The sequence below is a fragment of the Papio anubis genome, chromosome 11 (genome assembly GCF_008728515.1).
Source record: "Papio anubis isolate 15944 chromosome 11, Panubis1.0, whole genome shotgun sequence".
Lineage (NCBI taxonomy): Eukaryota > Metazoa > Chordata > Mammalia > Primates > Cercopithecidae > Papio > Papio anubis.
In genome coordinates this window covers 6124385-6151420 of record NC_044986.1, presented here as the reverse complement: position 1 = coordinate 6151420, position 27036 = coordinate 6124385, and the positions used below count along the sequence as shown (strand labels likewise).

The following is a 27036-nucleotide window of genomic DNA, read 5'->3' as shown; positions in this document are numbered from 1 at the left end:
TTGTCCTGTCGCTCTGCTTCGATCCATTGTTATTTCTGAGAATCATTTTGATTTTTGGACTGCTTATTTCAATGTGTAGGAGTCTTCCTTGTAGATGAATGCCTTTCACGTATAAGTCTTTCTCTTATTTATTGATTTATTAAAAAAAAATTTCCCTACAGAGGGAGAAACAAAACACAAAAATTCCCTTTCCTGTCACAGGGGAAAATAACTGGCAAAACAGAGAAGCCCCCAAAGTAAACAGAGTAATAGAGTACCCAGCCTCCCGTAGAGCTTGCAGAAATCTCATTGTGCAGACATGGAGCTCCCCAGCTTTTGCCTTGTTAGCCTATTTCTGAACCAGTAGTTCTGTTTCTTAATAAGGTAAAGGGCCTGACTTACGTAAAAACTCAAAGTCTTAATCACAATGATAAAATACAAAGTCGTGGCAACTGTAGTAAGTTTAAAGACATATTTAGCTTTTCAAGGACATCCTGTCTTTAAGAAAGAGTCTTTCATTTAGCTAAAGAAATTAAACTGAATTTTCAATCTTTTAAACAAAATGATGAATTTAGTGAAGAAAACAAAACTCTCCATGGCTAAGGTAATTTATGCAAAATCACGCAATTAGTGATAGATGTGCTAGACTTTTTTTTCCCCTTCACCAAATGCGCCTCTAATAAAACCATCGTGAGGAGCAGTGCCATCTAATGTAAGTAGTAAACATGGATAGTAAATGATTAATATCTGGTGAGGCATGCAGATGGCAGGACTTCCATTTTTCCTTTGAGCCCCCATGCATGTTTGCTAATCAGTCTTGCAAAAAAATTACAAAGATAAATATGAACTTTCAAAAGTAATATTCAACAGGATATGAATGTAAGAAACAGCACAGTGTGGGGGAATAGTAAAAACCAGCACTTTTCGCCTCTGCATGGTGAAATGATGGTAACCTGCTGTAGTGTAAGCTTAATAAGGGTTATATCATTTTCACCTATGTACTACTCTGGGCATGGCCCGGGTCTTGTGAGTGGTATTTTTTTAATCAAGACCCCAGCCAGCGCAATCACCCTGACAGTCCCCCCACTGAGATATGGAAGGGTAACCCTCTAGCAAGTCCTCGTTCAGGGGAAAGCGTTCAAGTGCACAGACGTCTACCCTGTGCTAGCCTGAGCTGTAGTCTTCTGAAATGATCGCTTGGCTTCCCAGCCAAGGCAGGGCTCCCCCAAAGTTCCTTCCCACTCTTGCAGTTTCACCTCGGGATGCTTCCGCAGAATTTCAGTGCCTAAGCAGACAAGGTCAAAGTAAACTCCTTCACCGCTGCTTCTGGCGCAGGGGCCCAGAGCGTATCCAGCCCCCCAGCACAGACCAACAGCAGGAGAGGGGTCCGGGCAGGAGCCCTGGGCTGTAGATAAGCAAAACGCACCCATTTTCTCTCCTATTTACTCCAGAGGCACCTCTCCTCCCCCACTCCTGGCATCTCCTTATCACTGGCTCCCTCTCCCTGTGGCATATTTTTGGGTAGTAGAATGCTGAGGTCACAGGGAGCGGCTCTTTATCCAAGCAGTGGGGACGTCAGCCTGGAGCCCTGAGCATGAACCAGCAAGATGCAGGCTCTCGCTCTTGACTTTGGGCTCCAGGCGCTGCCCCGGCCCAGGGCTGCCCGCGAGCTCCCTCCTCCCTCCTGCCCTCGCCCGCCAGCTCGCCCTGTCTTAGGTCTGCAGCGTTGGTTGGTTTCCCACGCCTGTTCTGGTCTGACTCGGGATGCCAGGCACCCAGAAGCCCCGCAGGCACCGACCCCAGCCCGCAGCCCAGGGAAGGTGCCAACCCCAGGGAGTGGTGGAGACTGGCATTTCACGTGGGCATCTGCCTTCACTGCTGCTCGCGCTTCTCCTCAACGGCTGGCGTCAGGGCCCTTCTGCTCCAACTCATCCCCCCCGAAGTTAATCAGCCGTACTTTCCAGGGCGCTTTAGTTTGGAAAATACTTAAAAGCCTCGAAATGTTCATGGGAGACGGCCGCCCCCGGATCCCCCAGTTCTGCCTGGCTAAGGCTGTCGGGCGCTCAGGAAGCTGTGGCGTTTGTCTGGAACTGACATCGCAGAGGCGCAGCCCCGCTCCTCGCTGGCGTCGCCAAAGTTGCCAGACGCCCCTCGGTGACCCGGCCGCGTCAGATGCAGTTGCATAACCTCGCCCCCCACCTGCGCCCGCGCAGGGTCCACTACCGGCTGCTCGGGGGTGTCCCGGCCCCGGGAGCCGCCGAGTCTCCGGCCAAGCCGGTTTGGGGGCGAGTGCGTGCGCCAGAGTCGGGGTGGGCGCCTGTCCGAGCGGTGCTCTGCCCGCGGCCAAGTACGACGGGCGCGGGGGTGCGGGAGGAGGGCACTTGGGGCTCCGCTTACCTTCCGCTGCTTACAGATAAGTCGAGGTCGGTGCAGCGCCTGGCTCGGGCATGTCTCGCCGCGGACCCTGGCAAGCCTGGCGCGGCACGGAGCACTTCGGGCAGGGCATCCGCGGCCAGACTCACCGGGCTCGCGCGGAGGAAGGCTCGGCTCCGGGGACTTGGCCGGCTGCGCGCCTGCTGCCCGCCCCCTCCACCGCCGCCGGCCCGGCCCTCCTGGACCGGCGGGCCCCTGCGCCGCAGCTCGCGTCCCTCTGGCCCCGCTTAGCGATGCGCGCGGGGAGACAGCGGCTCGGCCGGCTCCGGGGACGCCCGCGCGCTCGCTTGCTCGCGGCGTGGCGGAGCCAGCCACAGCCACCCGGCTTCGCGCTCCTCCGATGTCCTCATTTACTGCAATTGTCTTCAGCGAGATCTCAGAGCCAGGGCCAGGAGGCAGGGGCGGGGCGGGGGAGGGAGCAGGAGGGAAGTCCTTGCCGCTGCTCCAGGTCCCAGCTACTCCGCGGAGCCTGGCGGCTAGAGGCGAGGGCGCCCCGCGCCTGCTGCCTGTGCGCCCGGCTGGCACCGAGGCGGGCGGAGCCCCGGGCCCCGCGGGGCGGGGGTGGGGCGGGGGCGGCGCAGGGCCGGGCCGGGCCCGCGTGCGTGGGGTGGGGGATAGGGAGGGAGTGGAGGAGCCCCCTCCCACCGCCGCGGGAGCTGGAGGAGGAGGAGGAGGAGAGGAGGTGGAGGAGGAGGAGGTGGAAGGAGCTGCCGCCGGCTGCCGCCTGCGCGCGGGGCTCCACCACAGCGCGTCCTCCGGGTTTCTGGGCTGCAGGCGGCGCTGCATGGCCCGGGAACTTGTTGAGTCTACCCTGGAGCCGCCTCCGGAGCAGCTGGAGGCCGGGGGACTCTGTGTGTTCTCTCAGGGATTGAGGGGTGGCTGGGGACCCTGCTGCATGGCTGTGTGCTGTGCCAGCCGGCATGGCACGGCAGAGCTTTGGGAAGCCAGGCGCAAAGGGTGCGGGTCGTGTACGTGCCTGGCCCCTCACCTGCGTATGGTGCCTTGTAGAAGCAGGGGTTCGGGGATCCCTTCAGTGCAGGCTCCAGCCTGGTGTCAGCCCCTCTACAAGGGGACAGGAAGTCCTATGAGTGGCCTGAGGAATGAAGTGGGAGGACCTGCCTGATAATGTTGCATGCTGACATTTAGGGACACTCCAGAGCCAGCGCCACTGCCACTCGTAGCCAAGAACCCTACTCCCTCCAGAGCACACAGTCTCCACCAGCAGAAGCCACAGAGCGCAGAGGCTGAGTTCCTTTGGGGCAGAGTAGAAGTCTCTTGGGGAGGAAAAGACCTGGGATGCCAAGGAGCTATCCCCACCCTTAATTTCCCACCCACCAAAGAGTATTGGGTGTTCTGAGCTCAGGGCAGCAGACCCAGGGGTCCCTCTGATGCCTGGTAGGCCCTGGGGCCTGGGCCAGGGACTAAGCAGCCAGCCGAGTGCAGGGCTCCTGGCCCCCTGGATTTGCTCCTAGAACGTAAAGTAAAATGTAAGTAGCCACATTTATTAGTCTATTTCTCAGGAAAGGACAGAAAAGTGGTGGACCCCAGGGAAGGGACAGGCTACAGAGAGTAAATTGGGAGGACAAGTGGAAAGTCCTTTCACCCACCCACCTCTCCAAACACATCAGTGGGCAGTGAGACCTCTTTGCCTGTATATCCCTGAGTCCCTGCACCTAGCACCAGCTCTGTGCCTGTGGCCAAGCCATCACTCCATCCTTGTTCACTGAGCTGAACTGAGCCTAGCACTGCTTTATAGAGTGTCTGTTTTTTTGTAAATGGCTTTATACGAAATACCTTATTTGTCTGTGGATACTTTGGGCAGTGTGTCCAGGCATTCCAGAAGAAAAAGAAATCTAAAATGTCGTCTGTTTCCCTCTTACCCTGCAGCATCCTTTGGGATACAATTTTGCCAGCCTTGGGGATCCAGATATGCTCAGGACAGGAGTCCTTAGCCTGTGGATCCAAACTCTGCCCACCTCACTCTTCTTGTTGTCCCTCTTAACTCAGATCCCCCAAGCCCGATTTTCTAGCTTACCAGGGAGGCTGTTGGGAGCTGGCTGGAAAGAGATGCTTAATTCTGTGTGAGCAGTTGGAAACTGCAGTCCCCTCTTCTGCCTGGAAGGGGCCAGGAAAGGGAATGTATAGGAGTTGGGGACGTTTAAAACTAGATAGGAGAAGATGCCACTCTCCAGCATGTTCCCTTGGGGATGTGCTGTTGCACCTGCGGGCTCCAGCAATTTTCCCAGCGGTCTGGGGAACTTCTGTAAATCTTACTTTATTGGCAGTCCATAAAATTGAAATCTGCCTTCCGTCTTTTAAACGTGACTGTGAATAAAGCTGCCAGGAAACATGGGCATTGGGCTGATAGTATCAGAAGGCTGAAGTTTTCCGGGGCCAAGAGTGAAAACGGGTCAACATAAATGCATGCACAGCAAGGCGGAGCTCAGCCACAGGTGGCACTGTGAGCTGGCAAGAAAACAACTCCAAGGACAGTGCTATCTGAGATTCGCATGATGTATAACTCCAGGAAGACAATGGAAAGCCGTAATTGGCAGGTTAGAAAATCCACTTATATGAAGAAGAGAGTATAACAGAACTTTGTAGCATGATCAAGACTGCTTAGAGTTGTTCAATTGTCTAGTAGACTTACAGTTGTTTTGCTAAGTCTATTAAAATCACTGGCATCCCTTCTTTTGTTTTGAAGAAACGATTTACATATTGTATTACTTAAGTACATGTCTTCAGCATCACAAATCAAAATATTGATGAAAATTTGCCTCACCATACCTTTGACTCGGAGAGATATTCCACATGGGTGAGGTGTGTGTCATCATGCTCCAGACTTTAAAGCAAGCATCATGCTGGGGGCTGGCTGGGGAGAAGGGAGTTTCAGTCATCGTTCTGCCCACGGATCCCTATTACATTTTTTTTTTAATAGATGGGATGTAGGCTTATTTTTAGGGTCTAGAATGAGTCAATATGCTCAGCTTCCTCAGGGAAAAAAAAAAGTGAAACTTGATAGAAAGATTCATTTTAGGAATCAATTGGTATTGGCTTTTTATATTTTGCTTAAGATTTTTGTTGAAAAAGATAGACTTGCAAAGGAGAAAATAGCAACTTTTCAAGTGGGATTTCCTAAAAGCAGAGGAATAAAAATAAAGGAAAGTTCAAGACAGCTAACTAAGCAAAATATCCAAGTCTCTCTTCTTTTGCCTTCTTCTTGGAATTGTGCAGGGGTTGTACAGAGAATTGCTGGAATTCCACCTCTATGGTATAGTAAGTTTGAGGTCTCAGTTTCCACATAAAAAGTCAAGAATATACAAGTCAAAGATGTTCAAGAATATTCATAACAGGTTTATCTATGTCTGTTCCAAACTGGAAATAATCCAAATACCAATGAACGGGAGATAAAGATTTATTGGTTCTTCATATAGTGGAATACTAGACAGCAATCCAAAAGCACTGACTGCTGATTGCATGCGTGGAGGACTTTTACAAAGGTGTAGATCAAAGGAAGCCAGACACCCAGTGTTTATGACATGATTCCATTTAGATGAAGTCCAAGAATGTGACAAAATTACTGATGGTGGGAAATATCAGAATGGGGATTACCTTTGAGGCACACTCCTTGCCCAGAACCACAGCACCTTCAGTGGTGCTGGATCGTTCTGTCTCTTGCACTAGTTGCTTATGCAGTTTTCCACATATATAGAAATTCATGGAGATGTTTCCTGTCTCAGTGTGACCCCATTTGTCTGAGCGTCATCACTGTGTCATTGCAGTGTCCACATGAATGCTCCCCAATAACCCTCACCTCTCAATGATCCAGCGTATCTGTCAGTGCGATTAACCTGTATCCTCTCCAGTGTGCAAGGCAGGAGAAGAGAGAAGTGTCTCCAAACTAGCAGCTGCCGAAGAGGAGCCTTCCGGTTTAGCTGCACAGCAGAACTTCCTTCTTTAGGAGGCTGCCGATGAAACGCCTGCCCTTCCAACTGTCCGATGTGGCTACGACAGAGTTCGCCATGGACATGAATTTTTCTTTCCCGTATCTTTGTTACATGAAAGGGGTCCCAATCCAGATCCCAAGAGAGGGTTCTTGGATCTCACACAAGAAAGAATTCAGGGCGAGTCCGCAGTACAAAGTGAAGGCAAGTTTATTAAGAGAATAAAGTAGTGAAAGAACAGCTACTCCATAGACAGAGTGGGACATTCCCAAAAGTAAGAGGAGGAACGCGTCCAGCCTAGATACAATACTCATATATATGGGGAGCTCTGCTCTGCTACAAGGATTTGTGATAAAGGATTAAATTTCTGAATTACAATATTTTGCAAGAATCGGTATTATCTGTTTTTGTTTTTGTTTTTGGAGACAGAGTTTCGCTTTGTTGCCCAGGCTAGAGTGGTGTGATGTCAGCTCACTGCAACCTCCATCTCCCATGTTCAAGCAATTCTTGTGCCTCAGCCTCCTGAGTAGCTGGGATTACAGGCGCCCGTAACCCCGCCTGCCTGGTTTTTTGTATTTTAGTAGAAATGAGGTTTCACCATGTTGCCCAGGCTGGTCTCCAACTCCTCAGCTCAGGCTGTCCCCCCATCTCCGCCTCCCAAAGTGCTAAGATTACAGGCGTGAGCCACTGCGCTGGATATTATTATTTTTAAAGTAAAATTAGGAATGCCTTTGTTCTCAAGATGTCTGGATATTAGGACACTCCTAAGTCTGGGTCTGTTTAGTAAACATCATCAATGTGTTCCCTTAACCTTAACCATCTAGAGGTGAGGAATGCCTAACTTTCTAAGAATGCAGCCCGGGAAGTCTCAGCCTCATTTCCCTAGTCTTCACTCAAAATGGAGTCGCTGTGGTTCGAACGCCTCTGACGTCTTCATATTCCAGAGAGACTCTTAGATGAGCCCAACCTAAGTCTGTCATGGGCAGGTTACACCTGTCAGTTCAGAAGCTGTGGTCGCAGATCAGCCAGTGCTCAATGCCTGCAAGGGAAGAGTAACTCCTATCGCCTTAGACCTGTAGGGTCGAAATCAATCACTTGGGGACACTTTAGCCTTGCCTTTCAAGAACAAGACAGACACAATGCTCAAGGGTGCCCCAGTGGGGCCTTCTTTTCTGCCGAGCCCTGAAGGAAGGCTTTCTGCATCATTCCCCTTGTCATATTCTGCTCGAGCCTTTACTCTCCTCTTTCTGGGCTTATTTCTGGTTTAAGAGTCTCACTTTGTTTAAAGCCCCTTGCCCGTGGCTCTTCCACTGTCCTGGCAGCCGAGCCGTGTTTCCTGCTGGTGGGAACCAGAACTGCTTCTGAAGTGCTGGTTCATGTTCCAGGGACATGCCACTCCTCTGGCCTTCTTTTCCTTTCATGTTAAGAAACTAGAGATGGTTTATTGGCCTGAAATACAAATTTGTTTTGGAAAACCTGAGCATCGTGAGGACTAGTTGACATCCCTGGCTTTCTATGATGCATCATTGTGAATCTAATTTATCTACAGAAACGGGAGGTTTTCCTTTTGAAAGAGAGTGAAGTGGCTCTAGGTGGTTTTTTTTTTTTTTTTTTATGCTCCGTACAACCGAGGCAGTGATGTACAGGAATAAGGAAGAGTGGGCATGCACTCTGCCTCTCCCTGCTCCCCTCACAATCCCTCATTTTCAGGGCTCTGAGCAAACCCCAAGGCTTTCCCCTCCCAACTGAAGTCTCTCCTTTCTTTTAGGTGGACTCCTGAGGAATGAAACAGAAACCCTTTATTTTGTTGACCTTTATTTGGTCAGTCTTGGGTGCTAGTTTCCATAGGGTTTCTTACTATCCCGTTCTCATCACTGGGGAGCCAACCTCTTTAGCACAGGTAGGTGGCTCAATGGGCTTGTCTTAATCCTTGCTGGTAAGGCCACTAGTCTCATTGAGCCTGCTGAAGCCACCTTCTCATAAAGCAGCTTACATGCCCACGACAGAAAGTGACACTTCTGATCAGAACTAGGGCAGGAAGGGTCCAGGCGCTTATGCCTGTAATCCGAGCACTTTGGGAGGCCAAGGCGGGCAGATTGCTTGAGCTCAGGAGTTCGAGACCAGCCTGGCCAACATGGTGAAACTTTGTCTCTGCTAAAAATAGGAAAATTAGCCAGGCATAGTGGTGCATGCCTATAATCCCAGCTACTCGGGAGGCTGAGGCAGTAGAATCACTTGAACCTGAGAGGTGAAGGTTGCAGTGAGGCAAGATCATGCCACGATATTTCAGCCTGGCCAACAGAGCGAGCCTCTGTCTCCCCTCCCCCCCCACCCCCCCCCCCCCCCAAAAAAAAAAAAAAAAACTAGGACAGGAAGGGGTAAGAGGGGTAAGAATGGATTTCACACTTGAGCTTCCAGCCTACCAGCACTCTGTACTGGTGCTGGAACTACTGGCTGCCCTTCCCAGGCCTTCTGCCCTGGTGCACAGAAAGCTTTTCTTTAGGGAGCCGCTACAGGGAGACCTGGAGTCTTCTCCCAGCCGGGTGGTGTAGGAACTTCCTTGTTTGCCCTCCATCCCCACCTTAGGTTCCACAGGCATGGAACAGGGATGGGGTAGAGGAGAATGCAAGGAAAATGGAAGCCTCTTTGTTCTGCTTTTTTCCTTCCCCAAGCCCTGACTGAATATGAGACTTTGATGAGAATGACGCTCCACTTCGGCTGTGCACCTCCAGGGTGCCAGGTACTCGGTACATTGTGGGTTATATACATTGGTTCTTACCAGATAACCGTGAGCGTGATATTGTTAAAGTCTCTCCACAGATGTGGATCAGAGAACGTAAATGATCCTCCAAGGTCACACAGCTAGGAAGGGGTGGAGCCTGGATTGAAATCCAGTTCTGTCTGATGCAACCAGAGGACAGATTCTGACCAAAAATGCCAGCTGCTCCTGCCAGGCTCTCAGGAAGCTGACGCTGCATCCTGTCTGGCTGGAGAGTAGCTTTGACCAGCATTCTTTTGTCGTCATTAGCCGTCCCTCATCATCTCACTGTGTTAGTTACACTTTGAAATAAAAACAGGCACTGGAACAGCAATATACCCAAATCATTTTGCATTTCGATAGCACTCAGCTTTTCCAATATAATCTCAGTGATATTATCACGTTTTCTTCATTGAATAACAGCTATTAAAATGATTCCTCACAATATACGTATCCCATCTATACCACAAGAGGCTACTTCACACCCTTAGGGTGCCATGTATAATGGCATCGTATTACCATGGCCTTTGGATTATCCTGAACACCTCTTTGGTACTGTCATTTGCTGAGATTCAGTCATAGTGGACAGGATATGTGCTTTTATTTTTTTTAAAGATGACTAACACCCTGCATATAATTCTGATTACCTACCCTTGACATTTTATGCACTCAGTGCAATAAATTATTTTGCTAATTTGGTCTAAGAATTGACGACCTGACTTTAGATGTATTTATTTAGTAGCATGGCTCATGGGTGATATGATAGCAAGCTATTGAACATTGGAAAGCAAGCATTTTGCTCTTTTTTTTTTTTTTTTGAGATGGAGTCTCGCTCTGTAGCCCAGGCTGGAGTGCAGTGGGGCGATCTCGGCTCACTGCAAGCTCCACCTCCCAGGTTCACGCCATTCTCCTGCCTCAGCCTCCTGAGTAGCTGAGACTACAGGCGCCCGCCACCACGCCCGGCTGATTTTTTGTGTTTTTAGTAGAGACAGGGTTTCACCGTGTTAGCCAGGATGGTCTCAGTATCCTGACCTTGTGATCCGCCTGCCTCGGCCTCCCAAAGTAAGCATTTTGTTCTTAAACACCAAGCTCCAAATGGGAAAAGTACAGAATTAAATAAAAAAAAAATCTCTAGTTATGTTTGATGACCTTTGAGGGCACATAGGTGGTCAATTCCATGTTTTCCATAAACATTTTTTTTTTCATATTATTGAGTCTTTGGAGAATTCAACAGTCTTCACGTTAATTGCACTTCGCGGTAGGGCTGCAGATCTCCCCATGTCCAATTCACCTAATTTGTGCTTTGGCACATTCTGCAGCTGTGCCGTACTCTAAATGTGTGTGCACTCCTCACTTCTGGGTTCTCATATATTAGTCCATTAACTAAAGTTAAAGTAAAAATCAAAAACTTATTTTAAGACATTTCTTATACAATTTTGATTTCTTTCTTTCTTTTTTTTTTTTTTTTTGAGATTCAAAGAAAGGGAATTTTGCTTGTAAATGTTGCTTAATGTTTTTTTCTCTTTTTAGAAAATCCGGTGTTCATAGTTTAAAGTCAGTATGGCTAGAATGTTGTACAAATGCTCCTGGCGTCATCCAAATCCCTGTATCTCGGCAGTCACAGCTCCCTGGCACCTTCCCCTTGCCTGGACGGAGGCCTCTGAGTGATCTCCTAGACCTTCCTCGATTGAGAGGGGAGACGGAGGATCTTAAGATTCCAGAATATTCATCTCATTTAAGCAAGGGAGGCAAATCCTACAGAGCTTTTTCCCATTTGTGTTATTGGCTGTTTCTGTGGATTCAAGAAAGAAACATGAAAATCTGTTTTGTTTTGTTTTGAGATGGAGTCTCACTCTGTCACCCAGGCTGGAGTGCAGTGATGTGATCTTGGCTCACTGCAACCTCCACCTGCCAGGTTCAAGCCATTCTCCTGCCTCAGCCTCCTGAGTAGCTGGGATTACACGGGTGCGCCACCACACCTAGCTAATCTTTGTATTTTTAGTGGAAATGGGGTTTCATCATGTTGGCCAAGCTGGTCTCGAACTCCTGACCTCAAGCAGTCCGCTTGCCTCAGCCTCCCAAAGTGCTGGGATCACAGGCGTGAGCCACTGTGCCCAACCTTTTTTTTTTTTTTTTTTAAATAGAGATGGGCATTTGGAAATTGAGTCACCCAAAAGGTGAAGTAGCATTGTCCAAGAGATCTGTTACTCAGTATAAAGTTGAAAGGAAACCTAAATTCATTTTATTTGTGTTTTCAGTGTGCATCCCAGACATTTGTTTCAGAATTTGTTAAATATTGAAGAAGATCACGTAGGGTTGAGTAGGTGAGAAAAGTAAATGTGGGTTTGAGAGGCCATGATAGCCGATACCCTCACTGGCTGCTCTTGGCCTGTTGGACAAGCCATCCTTGCACGTGACTTGCTATCCTATGACCCGCCTCCAGATCGGTCACCCTCCCCATTTGACTGTGAGTGGCCTGGCTCTGTTTGATGACCATGAGCAATAAAGTTACCCTTTCATTACCATGCCTTGGGCTATCTGAGCTGAATGCCCCTAAGTTCTAATAGAAAATAACATTTATTGATTTTTTTTTCTTCTCTGAACTCAAATATGACAATGAAGAAATTTATTTTAATGGTACTGATTTTTTCCTTCCCCAGAGTAAATAGTGTCACATGGAATTGCTCATGATACTTTTGAGTCCCTTAAAATAAGACTTGTGATTCATTCACACCATGAAAATGGTAGAGAACCAACATCTTCACCTTCAGATTCATACGTTATTGACTCTTTCCTTTTTGGTCCGTGGGTGTTAATGAACATTTTCACTCTGGAGCTTTCTCGGCTTCCGACTCCAGCATGGATAAAGGAGTGCAGCTTCTGGCTGCCTGGTTGATCCTCTGGGTCTCTCAGCCCTGGGATTTCCAGGTTCCGTCTCTGTTGTGGTGGGCGAGTTGCATGATGCATTCGATTTGGTATTTTACAGAACCTCTACTGAGAAAATAGGGTAAGCAGATTAAAGCTGAACTCAGACACGTGTTTGGCAACCACCCACTCTTGGTGGCGTAAGTGGATGGAGGCAGGTGGCCACAGCAAACAGCATGTGGCTTTACGAAGAAATGTTCCCCTTCCATACATTAGGCCTGTGTAAAGTTCCTTGTTGGACTTTTGCTTCTTCGATGACAATACATATTTTGTTAGTATTTAAAGGACATTTTTAAACATTACTGAAGTGAAATCAGCTTAAATTGCGATTCATATGACAAGTGTTGAAACAGGGTGATGTTTGCCATGAATTTAAATAAGCTCCGTTAAAGCACAAATGTCTATATACCATGTAAGACGCAACGGTCTCCCATAGACTTCCCCTATTCTTTATTTCTTGACAAGCATGCATAATCTCTCTGTTTGAATACAGAATAGAGTCAGTTATTTTAAAAGAGTTATCATCTAGGGGTATAGTACACTTTAAGCAAACTCTTTACATGCAAGTATGACTTACCAACAAGTAAACCTTACCAAATAAATGCTCATTTTGATTAACACTACCTTCAAATAACCACTGTTTACCATGCACTTAGAGGGATTCAGTTTTCCAAAATAATTTAAAAGGTGACTTTTTAGAACATCATCTATTACATTATCGTCTACCATATATTCTTCTTCTTCTTCTTCTTCTTTTTTTGAGACAGTCTCACTATGTTGCCCAGGGTATAGTGCAGTGGTGCAAGCTGAACTCACTGCAACCTCTGTCTCCCAAGCTCAATCTATTCTAGTGCCTTAGCCTCCCTAGTAGCTGGGATTACAGGCACTCGCCACCATGCCCGGCTAATTTTTATATTTTTAGGAGAGACAGGGTTTTGCCTTGTTGGCCAGGCTGGTCTCAAACTCCTGACCTCAAGCGATGTGCCCACCTTGGCCTCCCAAAGTGCTGGGATTAAAGGCATGAGCCACCGTGCCCGGCCTACCATATATTCTTGTACATACATGTGCATAAGAATACGCATCTACTTAATATACTGTCAATGTACAAAATTGTTGTGGATTTCTGCACATGTTCCTTGAGTAAGAGAGTCTTGATGTGATTTGCACTGTGAGAGCAGAACTTAGGTGCTCTATGTTCTCCAAAGTCCCCCTCTACCTCCTGGATGGCATTTATTGAGTAGAATCCAGAGCTCAATAAATAAAGAACCTCATGTACTTCCCAAAGAGCCAGACATTGTGTTAGCTGCTTTATACATACGTCTCTTAATTTTCGTTGTTTGACAACATTATGAACTATGAAATGTTGATAGGATATGAAAAATCAAGAGCTGGTCTTACAGAATAGTGCAGGATTCCTTCCCTGCTCCATTTTTCCAAGCCCTGCTCCATTGGAACTTACTAATGTGCTGTCTTTCAGTACGTCTGAAGGTCTTTTTCAATTTAAATCAGTTTATTCCCATTTTTACCATATCCATCACCCTGCTCCTCGTAATATAAACAGACTTAGTGGCCTATTAAGTATTTTACTTCTAATGCCTTTCAGTTTCTTCTTGGCGGTGGAGGTGCAATCTCTTCCAAAACCTGCCTGCACTTCACAGAGAACAGGACCTCAGTTGCCAAGAAGAAACTGAACCTTTGTGGGGGAAAAAGAAAAATACAGCCTTCCCTCATTCTCCAGTCTTACTTGAGCCAACTCAATTTATGCCCACCAGTTCTCACTACTCATAGTTCTAGAGCTTTATGAGAATTAAATCCCGATCTCACCTTAATCCTCCTAAAATCTCTGTGAAACCGGGCACTGTTATCCACACCATTGTGAGATGAGGCAGCCAGCACAGGGTGGTGCCTAAATGTGACCAAGTCAGGAATCTCATGTAGAAAGCTGTACCAGGAAGTTGGGGGCTGATTAGGAATTGTCTCCAGAAATATCAGATGAACAGTTCAACTTCTAGTGAAGCAAAAGATAGGCATATTTTGGCCTTGTTTAACTTGTACCTCAAGGTACCAGTAACACTTTTGGAAGATTTGGACGTACTCTTCCTCTTTTCCCAGGAAAATAAGAGAATATGTATTCTTGTACATGTTGAGAACACGGACAATTCTCACATTTTGAGATTGCCTTACTAGGCAACTGACTTTGTTATCTAAGTGTTGATTGAAAGAATAGTTTATAGCAGGTGTTAAAAGTTTTTCTAAAAGCTCTACATTATAAATATTTTAGACTTTGAAGGCCATAACATCATAACATTTCAAAGGTCATGAAAACCCAACTCCGCTGGTGAAGCAGGAAAGAAGCTGTAGAGAATATGTAAACAAATGGGCAACCACTGAGTTCCAACAAAACTTTATTTACCAAACCAGGAGGTGGGCCAGATTTGGTCCACAGGCTGCAGTTTTCTGAGCCCTGGCTTATAGCGTAAGTTGTTGGGCAGAATTTTGATACCATATGTAGACCCAAATTTGAAGAATGAATTGATGCGTTTGACTGATCATGGGAGAATTCAGTGTTTTTCCCCTTTGCTTCTTACATACACTAGATTGTAGGCTCACCCGGCCTCATCTGTGATTTGGGCAGAATTAGAGCAGTATATCCTATCAAGGCTTACTTCTGGCAAGGGATATGGTGAAGGGGCCATTCATCTGTTAGTATTTGAGTAAGAAATAGTTCCATACAAACAACTGGGAATGTCTTTGTCATTGTGAAGCAGAAGAATTTTGCTTTCTTAGTTATGGGAATACTCCAGTTATGGGAACCAAAATGCAGTCATTACTTTAAAATGGCCAGTCGTATATGTTTGGCTCCTTTGTCCAATAATTTTATTCACCACGTTCCCCTGAGAGAAGACTTGAGGAGACAATCCTGGACAGTCAGTATTGGATTTTCATCTCCCGCTGATTTATTTAAGTATTTCATGCAACCCAATGGAGTATCTTTGCTGTAGGCTTTTAATACTGGAGCTCTTATGATGACTGTTGTAATTTAGTTTCCTGTATTGATGGTTTCCAAACAATTGAGATGAATAGTTAAGTTTCTATAATAGTTCTCTGTAACCATATGAAAAGTGATTATGTATTAGCTTAACATGAGTTTTTCACTAAAATAAGAATTGATAATCAGTCGCTTATCCTTTTGAATATTATATTTAATGCCTAAGATTTGAATATTATCAGGAAGCCAAGATTTCAAGACCCCGTTTCATTTTTTTAAAAAACATGACAAAATGTGACATCATGAACATTGAGATCACTGAGCTTCATTGTGGATTAACACCCAACTTTCAAATTTGTCAGCACGTTATCATCTGTTAGTACATTGAGATATTCTCTAAAGACATAGGATAGACTTCCAATTTAATTTCCTATTGCAGTATTTTTGTGTTGCCTGTCATTAAGACTGTGGAGCTTCTTTATTAATTAAATTTAGTTCACTGTGTATATTGCTACCACTGTGTAATATATGTAGTTAATACAGCCTCTCTTAGGTGATGGCTTCTTGTTTACCTAGCAATGAAATGCTTAACCTACACTGCAGTTTTTTCATGTGTGTTTAACCAAAGGAAACATCTTTGAATTTATCTTCTCATTGCGTAACTGGAAACACTGAAATTTATTTGATGATCCAGAATCAGTTTCTTGGTTTTTAACTTTATTTCCATCCACAACGGGTGGCAGCTGTGATAAGGTTTCATGTTCTTTACACTGAGATTCCACTGGATGAGTCTGAATGTTTAATTCCCACAAGTTAGGAGAAGACTGAGCTGGCTTTTGGGGTTTAAGAATGAAAATGCAAGTGCATGTGTGCCTATTTTAGGGCCCGAGTTGGATTTTCATAAAATAAAGCAAAATCTGAGGTCACCCTGTGTGGGAAAACCTCATCTGAGATTGGAGATTGGAAATAGGAGCAAGGGTCAGAAGTAGCCGCCCAGAGAGCAGAGCTAAGGATTGGGTGGTGCCTGTGTGTCCTTTGGGCACCTGGTGACTTTCAGGATATCACAGACTCAAGAGTGAGGGCGCATCTCATCCTTACTGTCAGAGGCAACAGTGCAGCCCTGAGTGTATTTCACATTATACCGCTAGACCTGGGTGCTTAAAGGGCATCATCAAACCCATTTTTCTTTCCTTGAGCGGAGCTGCCTTTCATTTTTAAATGATGGATTTGAAAAATGGACAAGTAGTGAAAATGCAAGAAAATGATTCGCATCGGTAGGTGCTCCATCAGATGTGGTGTAAAAATCAATATGTCCCACAACTGGGCAATTAAATGTTACACATAGAATTTATGGAAAGAACTTCAGAGTGTCCCAGGGATTGCAAAGGTGGTTATAAATGTGTGTGTTCACCTCTTCCTGTTAGCACACACCCCTAAATATGCAGAATCTCAGTAGAGACATTCCACTGAGAGGCCGCTTAATACACCTCATTTTAATTTGATTCACCTTAGTAAGGCTGCAGGAGTTGGTAAGTCCTGTGTGTCCAGTTTTCCAAGGACATGGAGACTTGGGTTAAGGGAATTCCAAGCTTGATTGCTAGGTTGCTGGCACAAATCATCATTCTCTCTCTATAGTCGCCTGGTACATTACGACGCGGTGCCAGACCCCCCAACCCCAGTCAAGAAATAAAAAAGGTTTCTCTCCATTTCCTGGTTCCCTCACAGTGAGAATGAGATTTTTTATGAAGTCTTACATTTGTGGTTATTGGCCCATTACCTATGGAAACCACTGTAGAGACCTCACAGTGCAGCCATCAGCAGGCGCTGTGGCCTTCGGCGGTGCCACATAAGGTGGCCCCAGTGCTCATCCCAGGAAGAATGGCCCCGGCTTGTCTCGGCAGACGACTCCCACGGAAGCTGTGGAGAACCACAAAGGTGACAGGCGGCATTAGAGGGGCTGTAAAGGGACAGATGCCTGAGAATTTCTTCTGAAGGATGTAGAACCGTGTGCATTTGGATGATAATGCAGTCAGAGGGGGGCTTTCTGTGATTACTGTGGAATAACCCTCAGGCTGAGCCCAGGAAACTAGAAAATGCACATCTACCAGGTGCCAAAGCAGAGCTGTTTCTTTTTCCCTCTTGCTCTCTCTCGTTGAACTTCAGTTCTTCTGTCTGTCCCTGAGTCCTGCCTCGGAGCCACGGCCTGTTCCCTGGGTGGCTCCAGCCGTGGACTACAAGGGTGCTGGGCACGTAGCTCGTGGCTCTGCCCCTCTGGTGAGTGGAGGCTGATGCAGGATGGCCTCTACTCCCTCCCCCTGCCTCTTTTTGTTTTCCTTCTCTGAGGGTTCCTCAGCCTCATGAAGTTTAAAGCCTCGTGCACATCCTCTCCCTCCACTGCATTGTTCTAGGTGTTGCTGAATTTCTTCAAAGAGAAAAATAAAAACTCATAATATTCTTGTGACTGATTTCTGAATGTGACACGTGGCATAATGACTTCAATGTATTACAGCCAGCAGCTCTTGGTATAGGACCCGTGATATCTTATTACATTTTGTTGAGTATTTTGTTTTATTTAGAACACTTTACATACACCCTTTTCACAGTTTCAAGTGTACATGACGGTACTGTTAACTGTGGATACGGTGTTGTGCAGCAGATCTCTAGAACTTACTCATCTTGCAGAAGTGAAACTGTACAACCGTGTCTACGACCCTTCTTAAAGCCTTAGCTGAGCTGCTGAGTCCCGCACTCTAACTGCAGGAAGGGCAGCTAAGGAAAGCCAAGTGCAACTTGCCAGACAGATGGGATTTTCATGTCTCATCTGTCAGGCAGGACATTGTCTCAGTGTACTCAGCAGACTCCTAGACTCGGGTTCTGGGCTGATGCTGTCAGACATCATAAAAGGAGAGACACTCCTCTCATCCTGTTCCTAATACCCCTAATAAGCATGCTTCCGGTTCATCTACTGGCCTTAGCAAAGCTGCCCTCTGTGTCTCCGATGTCTTTATAGACATCACCATCCCCTATTAGTGAATTCGGGGTCTTGAGACGTGATCTGATGAGGACCTGCTGTTTCATAGAGGAAATATAGCTGTCTGTGTGCTTTTGATTATTGTCATGTGTGCCGCTGACATTTCACAGCTTTCATTTATTGAATTTTGAAGACATTGATTTTTTTTCTTCATAGCAGAAATTATGGATCAGATAATTGGCCAAATAAGAAAAATTCAGATGGCATTGTTTTTCTAAACATACTGAAAATAATGCATGTACCTGGTGAAAAGTGAAGATGTCATGGCAGAGGCTCCAGCCCTGCTGTCCGGGCCACCCCTGGGATGGGAGCCCTGAATCCTCACAGGATGTACACTGAGATACAAGGAGGTCCCTGCACACACCTGCCCTGCCCTGCTGCTGGACTCTTGCAAATCACTTCCTGTGAGTGTCAACCAGCCCACTACATGTTCTGAAAGCTCTGCAGAGTGTGCCAATATTCCGAAGTTTCAAAGTAGTGCCCTTTGAAAAGATTTAAACCTGCAAATAAAATTAAATTTGCCTTTGAGAATAGAATGTGTTTTCCTTCTTGAAGGACTCAATGCTTTGGAGAATAAGCATATATTACAAAATAATTCAATCACCCATCACTAGTGGGTGTGTCATTCTGGCTCTGTGCATCCTTTCAATGACTCCGAGGACGATATCCTCATGGAAGTAGAGTTATTTAACCCCAGTTCACTGATTTCTCAGAGTTGTTTACGAGGTGACTTTCCCTGATGTGTCTGCTTGGGTAAGGTATTAAATTATTTCGAGAATCGTTTTGGTCTTTGCTCTCATGTAAAAGTGGTTTTAGAAGCAAACTTCTACCAGGCCATCACGTGGCAACACTGGCTGCATGTCAAGAAAAGTGAGACTTGACTTTTACACATTATTTGATACTCATGTCTGCTTGAAGAAATATGCAAGCGTGAGATCTAATCCATACAGACGTTGAGAATGTGTTTCCATTAGAAAGTAAAGAGCCTCTAATATTTGAAGCCTTTGATTCGGCGGGCAGGTGTGAACAGTGGAGGACTGTGCTTCTCGCTTGCAGACACCTCTATTTATTTTTCTTTAGCTCCCTCTTTGCTTTCAGGGAGCCTGCGTGAGTTAAGCCTCTCCTTGTAGTGATTTCGCAATGCCCAGCAAGACTGCAGCTCTCATTTCCTTCAGGAGTGTTTTTTTCTTCCCCCCTCAATGAAGGATGAATTTTCTAAATCCATAATTACACCTGTCTTTGAGGGCAGCATCTCTGTTAAGGCCTTGGAAAGTACCTTGTTAATTACTTGACTTATTTTGTCAATATTTTTTCAATCCCACTCTCCTCACCCCTTGCCAAAAAAAAAAAAAAAAAAAAAAAAAAGGATGGAGAATCACATTTTTGCTTCAGCGTCTCTTCTCTGATGATTTCTTGCTTCTTAAATTCATGTTTGGAAAAATGTTTTCATTTAAACAACCTCCCTATTTAAAATAATTTAACAGTATTGCCAGCTTTTTATAATGAGTGAAAATAATACACTAAGGATGTATAAAGTCAAAACTAATCATTCTTCTCCCCCACCCCTTTTCTATCCAGCCCCTTTAGATTACGCAGCAATGTTGACAACTTGCTGTATGTCTTTACACACCTTACTTCTTGTTTGTGTGTACCCATGCAAGCTTTTATATGCGTAGATATTTCTTTTACGTGTATTTCAAAAAGCTCAGAATATTGTTGGGAAGGGAAGAAAGAGAAATAGTTGTTTTCTTTGATTTTTAAGACAGTACTTGGAAGTTAAGTGTGGGCATCAGTGTAAGTAACAAGTAGGATGCTAGAGACAGAAAGAACAAGATGGGTAGTTTTTCTTTTTATTCAAAGCAATCAATGATATGTTCTAATGCTTTGGAAAGGTTCTATGCCTAGAATGTTCCCAAGAAAGGTCTGATTTATTCTTCATAAAGTGCTTTTGTATACTTCTGAGCTAGGATGGAATTTATATGATTTTGAATCGTTTTGGGGGGTGTTTTTCAAATGTTTTCTTGGAATAGTGATAAGTTCTCTTTAAAGAGATTGATCACATGAGATTGGGCAACACCAAGATGAAGAGAATGAAATCTGTCTGCCTATAGCAGTGCTTTCAGAAACATGAATACGTTAATGTACACCAAGTGTTTGTAGAAGAGGGATTAGGGTTCAGCATTACAGTGTTTTCCTAACTTTCCTTACCCACGGGCTCCTTACTTACTTATTTTTTGTTAGGCTGCCGTGGCCAGCATTCCAGGGAATACACTTTGGGAAATGATGCCTCTTTGGCTGTGTAGTGCCCATGGGGCTGTGAGCTTCCTCCATAGATGTTCCTGCCTTATTCCAACTGATCGGTCATGTTCATCAGCATCATTTCATTCTTTTTTTTAAGACGGAGTCTCGCTCTGTCGCCCAGGCTGGAGTGCAGTGGCGCGATCTCGGCTCACTACGAGCTCCGCCTGCAGGGTTCACGCCATTCTCCTGCCTCAGCCTCCTGAGTAGCTGGGACTACAGGCACCCGCCATCAGGACTGGCTAATTTTTTTGTTTTTTTGTTTTTTTGTGTTTTTTTTGGCAGAGACAGGGTTTCACCGTGTTAGCCAGGATGGTCTCGATCTCCTGACCTCATGATCCACCCGCCTCGGCCTCCCAAAGTGCTGGGATTACAGGTGTGAGCCACCGCACCCAGCCTTTTTTTTTCATTTTTAAATCAAAACAGATCATTCATGCAAGGGAAGAAATACATATGTAGAGGTGACACATCATTCAGTGGGCCTCTGTACTGCTTCCCGCTCCAGTCCCTGAGTAGCTCTCCCCGCTCAGCTGTGCACTTCTTCTTTGTGATGTGGTCTCTACACAGATTTGGGACTCGTTTTCCCTCGCTTTTCTTTTTAGTTTTACCACATATTCAGGTATCCTTAAACAATATGTTTTTAAGCCTTGCTTGCTTTTGCCATTTATAGAAGCAGAGTCAAACAATACATATTTTTCCATGACTTGCTTTTAGGTTTCAGCACTGTGGTTTTGCAGTCTGTCTAGGTTGATGAGTGCAGCTGTGGTCTGTTAGTTTTCTTAGCTGAATAATACTTCTGTTGTAGGAATAGATGGCAGCAGGTGCAACCCCTCTTCGTAGATGGGTACCTGGGTGATGCCGGTGTTCGCTGTTAGGACAGTGGTCTTAGATCCTGCATTTAACCATCTCCAGACACATTTGCGGGAGAGCTCCTCCAGGAATTACACCCCGGGGTAGGATTGTCAGACCAGCAGGTCCTTAAGGCAGATGCTTACCTTAGGGAAACAGAGGCCCCAGTGTTTCTTAGGCTTCAGAAGTGTGGTCTACACAGCAATAGTAATACGAAGACTCAGCTACCATGATTCCTTCTCAGCCATTCCTCCTCTTTTCCTAACCCCAGAATCATATTTATGATCTTGTCATTTTAAACCTGTGTGTGTAGTTTCTATGTGATGGAACATGATAATGAGAATCTTAAGTATCCAGCGTGGTCACCCGCTTCTTTCCGCCTCACATGCAGGATGTTCGCCCTCATTTAATCATTGTGTACAGTCTCCCTCGGGCACCCTGAGCCCTGCATCTCTTTCACCCAGGGCCTCCCTTTGGTTCTCATTTCGTTCTTTGCCTCTTCCATGACTCCTGCCTGCCATCTGCCTCACTATCAACCTTCTTTAGAGTACCCAGTGGACGGCTGGTGTAATCATGTTCTCCCACATCCCCAGGAGTCCTGGCATCCGGGAGTGGCTGTTTGTAAATCTCAGGAAGCTTTCCCTGTCTTCCTGCCCTGCCCTGTCTTCCTTCCCCTGGTCCACTGGCCTCAGGTTTCCTGCAGCATCCATGGAGCGCTTGGGAAGACCCAGCCACACAGCTCCATATGGCCCCTCTCTGATCCTCCTGACGCTACTGCTGAAAGGAGGGTCTCTGTTACATGGCCCTGAGCATGGCAGGTCCAGCTCCCACGGATAGCCAGGGCATCTAACCAAGATAAGTTAGAGCAGAAGCTGTAGCTAAATTCTCTTCCTGTTTATCCTGAGTTCCTGCTAGCAGGTACCAATAATGATGGATTGTGAACAAATAGCTCTGCCTTGTTTTTTAAGACCCCGAAACAGGTTGGCTTTGATAATGCTTTTTGACTGACGGGCACTTTTTGTGACTAAATCCCATTCAAATGCTGAAAATATGCCTCCCAAGTTGATTTCAAGATATATTAAATTGATCTAAAGAAAAATAAGTAGGAAAAAGCGTCCTACCTACACATGGGATGATGTATGGACATTTTCAAAATAGTCACAACCCAGCTTTACCATGCACAAACAAGCAAACGACGTCCCCCCTTCACCCCCCAGAATACAACAAAAGCCAAAACATCAAAGTCATCCCTGCGGTGAAACAAGATTTCCCCTTTACTCCTCAGGACCTTCAGCCAAAAGGAACTGCACCACTTTGTTAAATGTGGCTCTGAATATTCATTTGTGTTTGCGTTGCTGGATTATCTAACTACTGCTTTCCATCTGAAACGTTAAGTCCATGGAGATGTTGCTCCCCAGTCAACTATCTTAGCTTTACAGGACAGGGTCTTCACTGAGTGTAATAGAATCCCTGATCCCCAGGAGGTAGGGAAGGGGCCAAAGACGAAATGCATGAATGAGAATGGTTTCTAGAGGGGATGTAGTCTGCCTCCTCTTGGAGCTGCTTTAGGGAGAGCAAAAACCAAAAAGTCCCCTTTGGCGTCACTTGTGAGCTACTGGAGACCTGTTTGTGAATGGATCTTTCATTATATATGCTTTTAAGTACCCAAGTAGCTATCTGTGAGCTTTTCTACCAGTCTTCATGCCAAAGTGATAATTTAGTAAAAAGAGAAAAGAACAAACAAGCCCTCGAAACCAACCTGAAAGGGCAAGATACAGATACTTATGGGCAGAGAGAGACTATTGCCTGTCTTTAGAAGCATGGCCAGCTGTTGCTGGGATGACCACTCCTACTTAGAGGGGTGGAATTCCTTCTGAGCTAGCTTGTCCTGGAAGGCTCCGCCCCGAGAGTGTTCTGGGTGATTGTGCCTTGCAGCCTTTGGGCTGGGCGACCTCACCTTTCCATTGGCTGGAAAATGCAGAGGATAAACCCCACTCTCATAGGCAGTCAAAAGGTTCCTTTTGATAGAGTCGTGATTTCCCCATCTCAATAATAATAGTAATGCACCCATCCCAACCGCCCCAGAGCTTTGCTGTTCTGGAAACATAGGCATATCTCAAGGTACCCTTCACCTTCATTTTCAAAGTCAGTGCCTTGTCTCATGACTTCTCAAGGTTGGTGAAGTTCTGAAGTACTTAAAAAAAAAATTGCTGATTTAATAAAAGAGTCAGACCAAGTAGAAAGTAGTTTTACCACAGATGTGACTTTTTGTTTTTGTGGTGAGTACGTGTCCTGGGCAGTGCATGGGGCCTGTCAGAACTGGCATCATTTCCGTTTGGTTGAAATCCGAGTCACTGCATCCTGCCTTGAGATCAGGGCAAAACCCTTGCTTTTTAGCTTCATGGAGGCTATATTATAACAGAGAGGAAGAAGGGAGAGGGAAGGAAAGGAGGAGGAAGAAAGAGAAAAGAAGGGAAGGAGCACAGGCAGGAAAAGAATAGGAACATTCCAAAGCCATGTCTCAGGACATTAGAGCTAGAACCAGTGTCTGTACTAATGGGACACCTGCTAACACCCTCTTCTTTCACTTTACCTGGGGTGAGTTTTTGATTTCCTGCTTTAACACATGAAAACTGGTTTTTTAATTGGATTCTGCATATTACCTCTGTGAACCTGTAGAACATAAGCTGTTTAAGTAGTTTCACACTGGGCTTTATTCCATTAGTGATATGCTGTATGGATTATAATTCTTCTAAACTGATAAAATGCTGATTTACTGGAAACCAAATTGACAAGAAGCCTATCATGTGTATTGACAGTCTGTTCAGCTTGCTGGACTTGGCCAGGAGACCTTGAGCTCCTAAGATTTTTTCATTCTTCTCTTAAAAAATAGCAAAGATATATCTTTATTTTCAGTTACTAAATTTTGAGTTCACTTAACAGTTTTCTTACCTGTTTGCAGAACCACGTGGAAGTGATGACAAAGTCTTGTTTCAGATATATAATGCCAGCATACTAACAATCTGAGCATACTCAAATATGCTTCTGCATCTTGAAGAATAAGGTTGTCTTATATGCTAGTAACATTTATCTGAAAAACATGCTACATAGAAATACCTTTATGGGAACTTAGCCATACATTCTTTGCCAAAGCCAATGTCAAGAAGGTTATTAACTAGGTTTTCTTCTAGGATTTTAATAGTTTGAGGTGTTAACATTTAAATCTTTAATCCAACTCAAGTTAATTTTTTCATATTGTAGAAGTTAAAGGGCCAGTTTTAGTTTTATGCATATGTTAGCCAGTTATCCCAGAACCATTTATTGAAAAGGAGTCCTTTCCCCATTGCTTTTTTTTTTTTTTCTCTCAGCCTCGTTGAGGATCAGGTGGTTGTAGGAGTGCAACTTTATTTCTGAGTTTTCTATTCTATTCCATTGGTCTAAGTGTCTGATAAAATAGAAGTTGAAATTTTTTAAAAAGTATCTTTATGAAATCTAAAAAATGTGGAAAGTAATTAGTCTCTTTAAAAGAATCCTTGTTAATGTATTTGAATACAGATATTTATAGAAATACAACTATAATTTGACTTAATATGCAGTAGTATAATACTTGAGACTTTACAATTGAAACTTTTGTTTTTTCTAAACAGAATCTGCTCATTTCCTTTTTACACCAGTAATAGTAGAGCTAGAGAACTTTGGTTCACAGTGGAGTCATCAAGTCATAAAACTTTTGAACTTCAAGGGATTTTTCTATTTTTTTGGTTGCAGGTGGTAATAGGGAAATCTTCAATGACAGTAAGTTAATGACTTGCATTACTTCTTGGCCAAAGTTAAGACTAGCACAAAATCTGTTCAGTATTTTCCGCATCATCCCTGTGATTATCAAACTTGTCTCACTCTGCCAACCAAAAATATTCCCTTGGAACAACTCCTGATTGTGCCAAAATGAAGCAGTGGTTTTTCAAAGTTCACACATGACCATATGAACACTGCACAGTTGGTGCCATACTAAAATTCAATGCCTCTTACCATTTTTTCCCTCCACTTTCTGTTGCTGTTTCCCAATCAAAGTAAAACCAGTATTAAGGTCTTAGTTCACTTTGTGAGGTTATAACAAAATTACCTGAGACTGGTAATTTATAAAGAACAAAGATTTGTTTCTCATGGTTCTGGTGGCTGGGAAGTCCAAAATCAAGGCACCAGTAAGTTTGGTTGTCTGGTGAGGGCTGGTGTCTGCTTGCAAGATGGTGCCTTGTTGCTGTATCCTCTGGAGAGGAAAAAGCTGTATCCCCCCTCCTGGTGGGATGGAAAGGCAAGCCAACCTCGGGCTAAGTGAAGCCTCTTTTTTAAGGGCCTTAATCCCACGTCTTAAGGGATACACTTCTTAATACTATCACACTGGCAATTTTGGAGGGGGCACATTCAAACTGTAGCAAGGACTAACTTCTAGCATATTATTTATTCCCCAAATTAAGTAGTGGGGTCTGCAGATTAGTTCTGAAGTTTTTTTTTTTTTCAGGAGAAAGTAGAATAAAAGGGTAAAGAAGAAACCATAAATTCATCTTGGGTGGAGGTGGAGTTTCTGAAAATATTCTACACATTCCAACAATTTTGAATGTGCTGTTTTGCCATCTTATCAAAGCAGTAGTATAGATGGAAAGGCTTTGGTTGAGCATATGGCTATTTCCGAGCTACTTAGCTTTCTATTAACTTTCTCATCACCCGTTGGCCTGCTTGCTTAGGCCAATTAGCCCTTGGCCATTTTGTCTATGTGGGCATGCTAGGTCATGTCAGGGCTGATTTTTTTCTTTTCAAAAAATTTTAATTGTGGTAAAATATATATCACATAAAATTTATCACCTTTGCCATTTTTAAGTGTACAGTTCAGTATTGTTAAGAACATTCACATTTGTGCATGACTAAATTCCAGAACTCTTTTTATGTTGTAAGACTAAGACTCTTTACCCATTAAATAACAACACCGCATTTCTCCCTCCTCTCAGCACCTGTAGAACCACTATTCTACTTCCTGTCTCTATGAGTTTGGTTACTCTAGGTTATTGGGCCAATTTTGACAGCCTTCCTTGAGGTGAAATCCTCTTCCCAACATACTTGTTTCCATTGTCAACCACGACCCTGCCCTGGAGCTCTACCCTACACTCCATCCCATCCCCGTCTTTAGCCCACCCTGCTTGGCGACACCCGCCATGGCCCCAGCCCACACCTTCAGCAGGTGCAGAATGTCTCTTAGTGTTGACTTACACCCTGGCAGTCCTGTGCACCATTCACAGGATCGTCTTACTTACAGATTGAGAATCTACAGTTTTGAGATCATTATCTTTACATTTCTGTATCCTCCATCCTTCACAGAGTCTTCAGCACAGAGCATGAGTTCAAAATCAGTGCTGGGAGCATTAGGAGAAAATTACAGAGAAAAAATGTTCAAAGATTTCATGTAGTTAAACATTCATTCCTTCTGCTTTTGCATCCTAGGTTAACCCCTGTTGTGTCTTCCTGGATAAATGGGAAGCTGTCTGTCTCAGTTGATGTGATATTTATATATACCAGAGTTTGGAGTTTTCAGAGAAAGAGTGTGGAGAAGCTAAGTAGGGGACCTTGATGAGTCCCTAGACTGAGGATACAGGAGAAGAAGGAGGAGGCAGGAGCGGGCAGGAAGGAACAGAGAACCAGGAGGCCAAGGGACGTGTGTGTTGCAGCACACGTCTCTGTTTTTAAGTTGTTCTCTTTTGAATACTCTGTGCCGATGCTTTCAGCATCCTCAGAACAGCAGCTGGAAGGCAGTAGGTTTTATGGGATAACTGTGCACTCA

At 44.9% G+C, this 27036-nt stretch overlaps 2 protein-coding genes across 6 annotated transcripts in view; one reads left to right on the top strand and one right to left on the bottom strand.

Moving 5' to 3' along the window:
- The window catches only part of INSYN2A (inhibitory synaptic factor 2A), a 60805-nt gene extending 57989 nt beyond the window's left edge, over positions 1-2816 (bottom strand). Inside the window, exon 1 of one of the 2 annotated variants that reach the window (XM_031651998.1) lies at positions 2377-2816. The gene's annotated coding sequence lies outside the window, so the exon portion shown is untranslated. The remainder of the gene's footprint in view (positions 1-2376) is intronic. The other variant, XM_009215619.4, reaches the window with a different exon arrangement.
- Positions 1-27036, top strand: part of DOCK1 (dedicator of cytokinesis 1) — a 542700-nt gene that overhangs the window by 286263 nt on the left and 229401 nt on the right. The window lies entirely within an intron of this gene.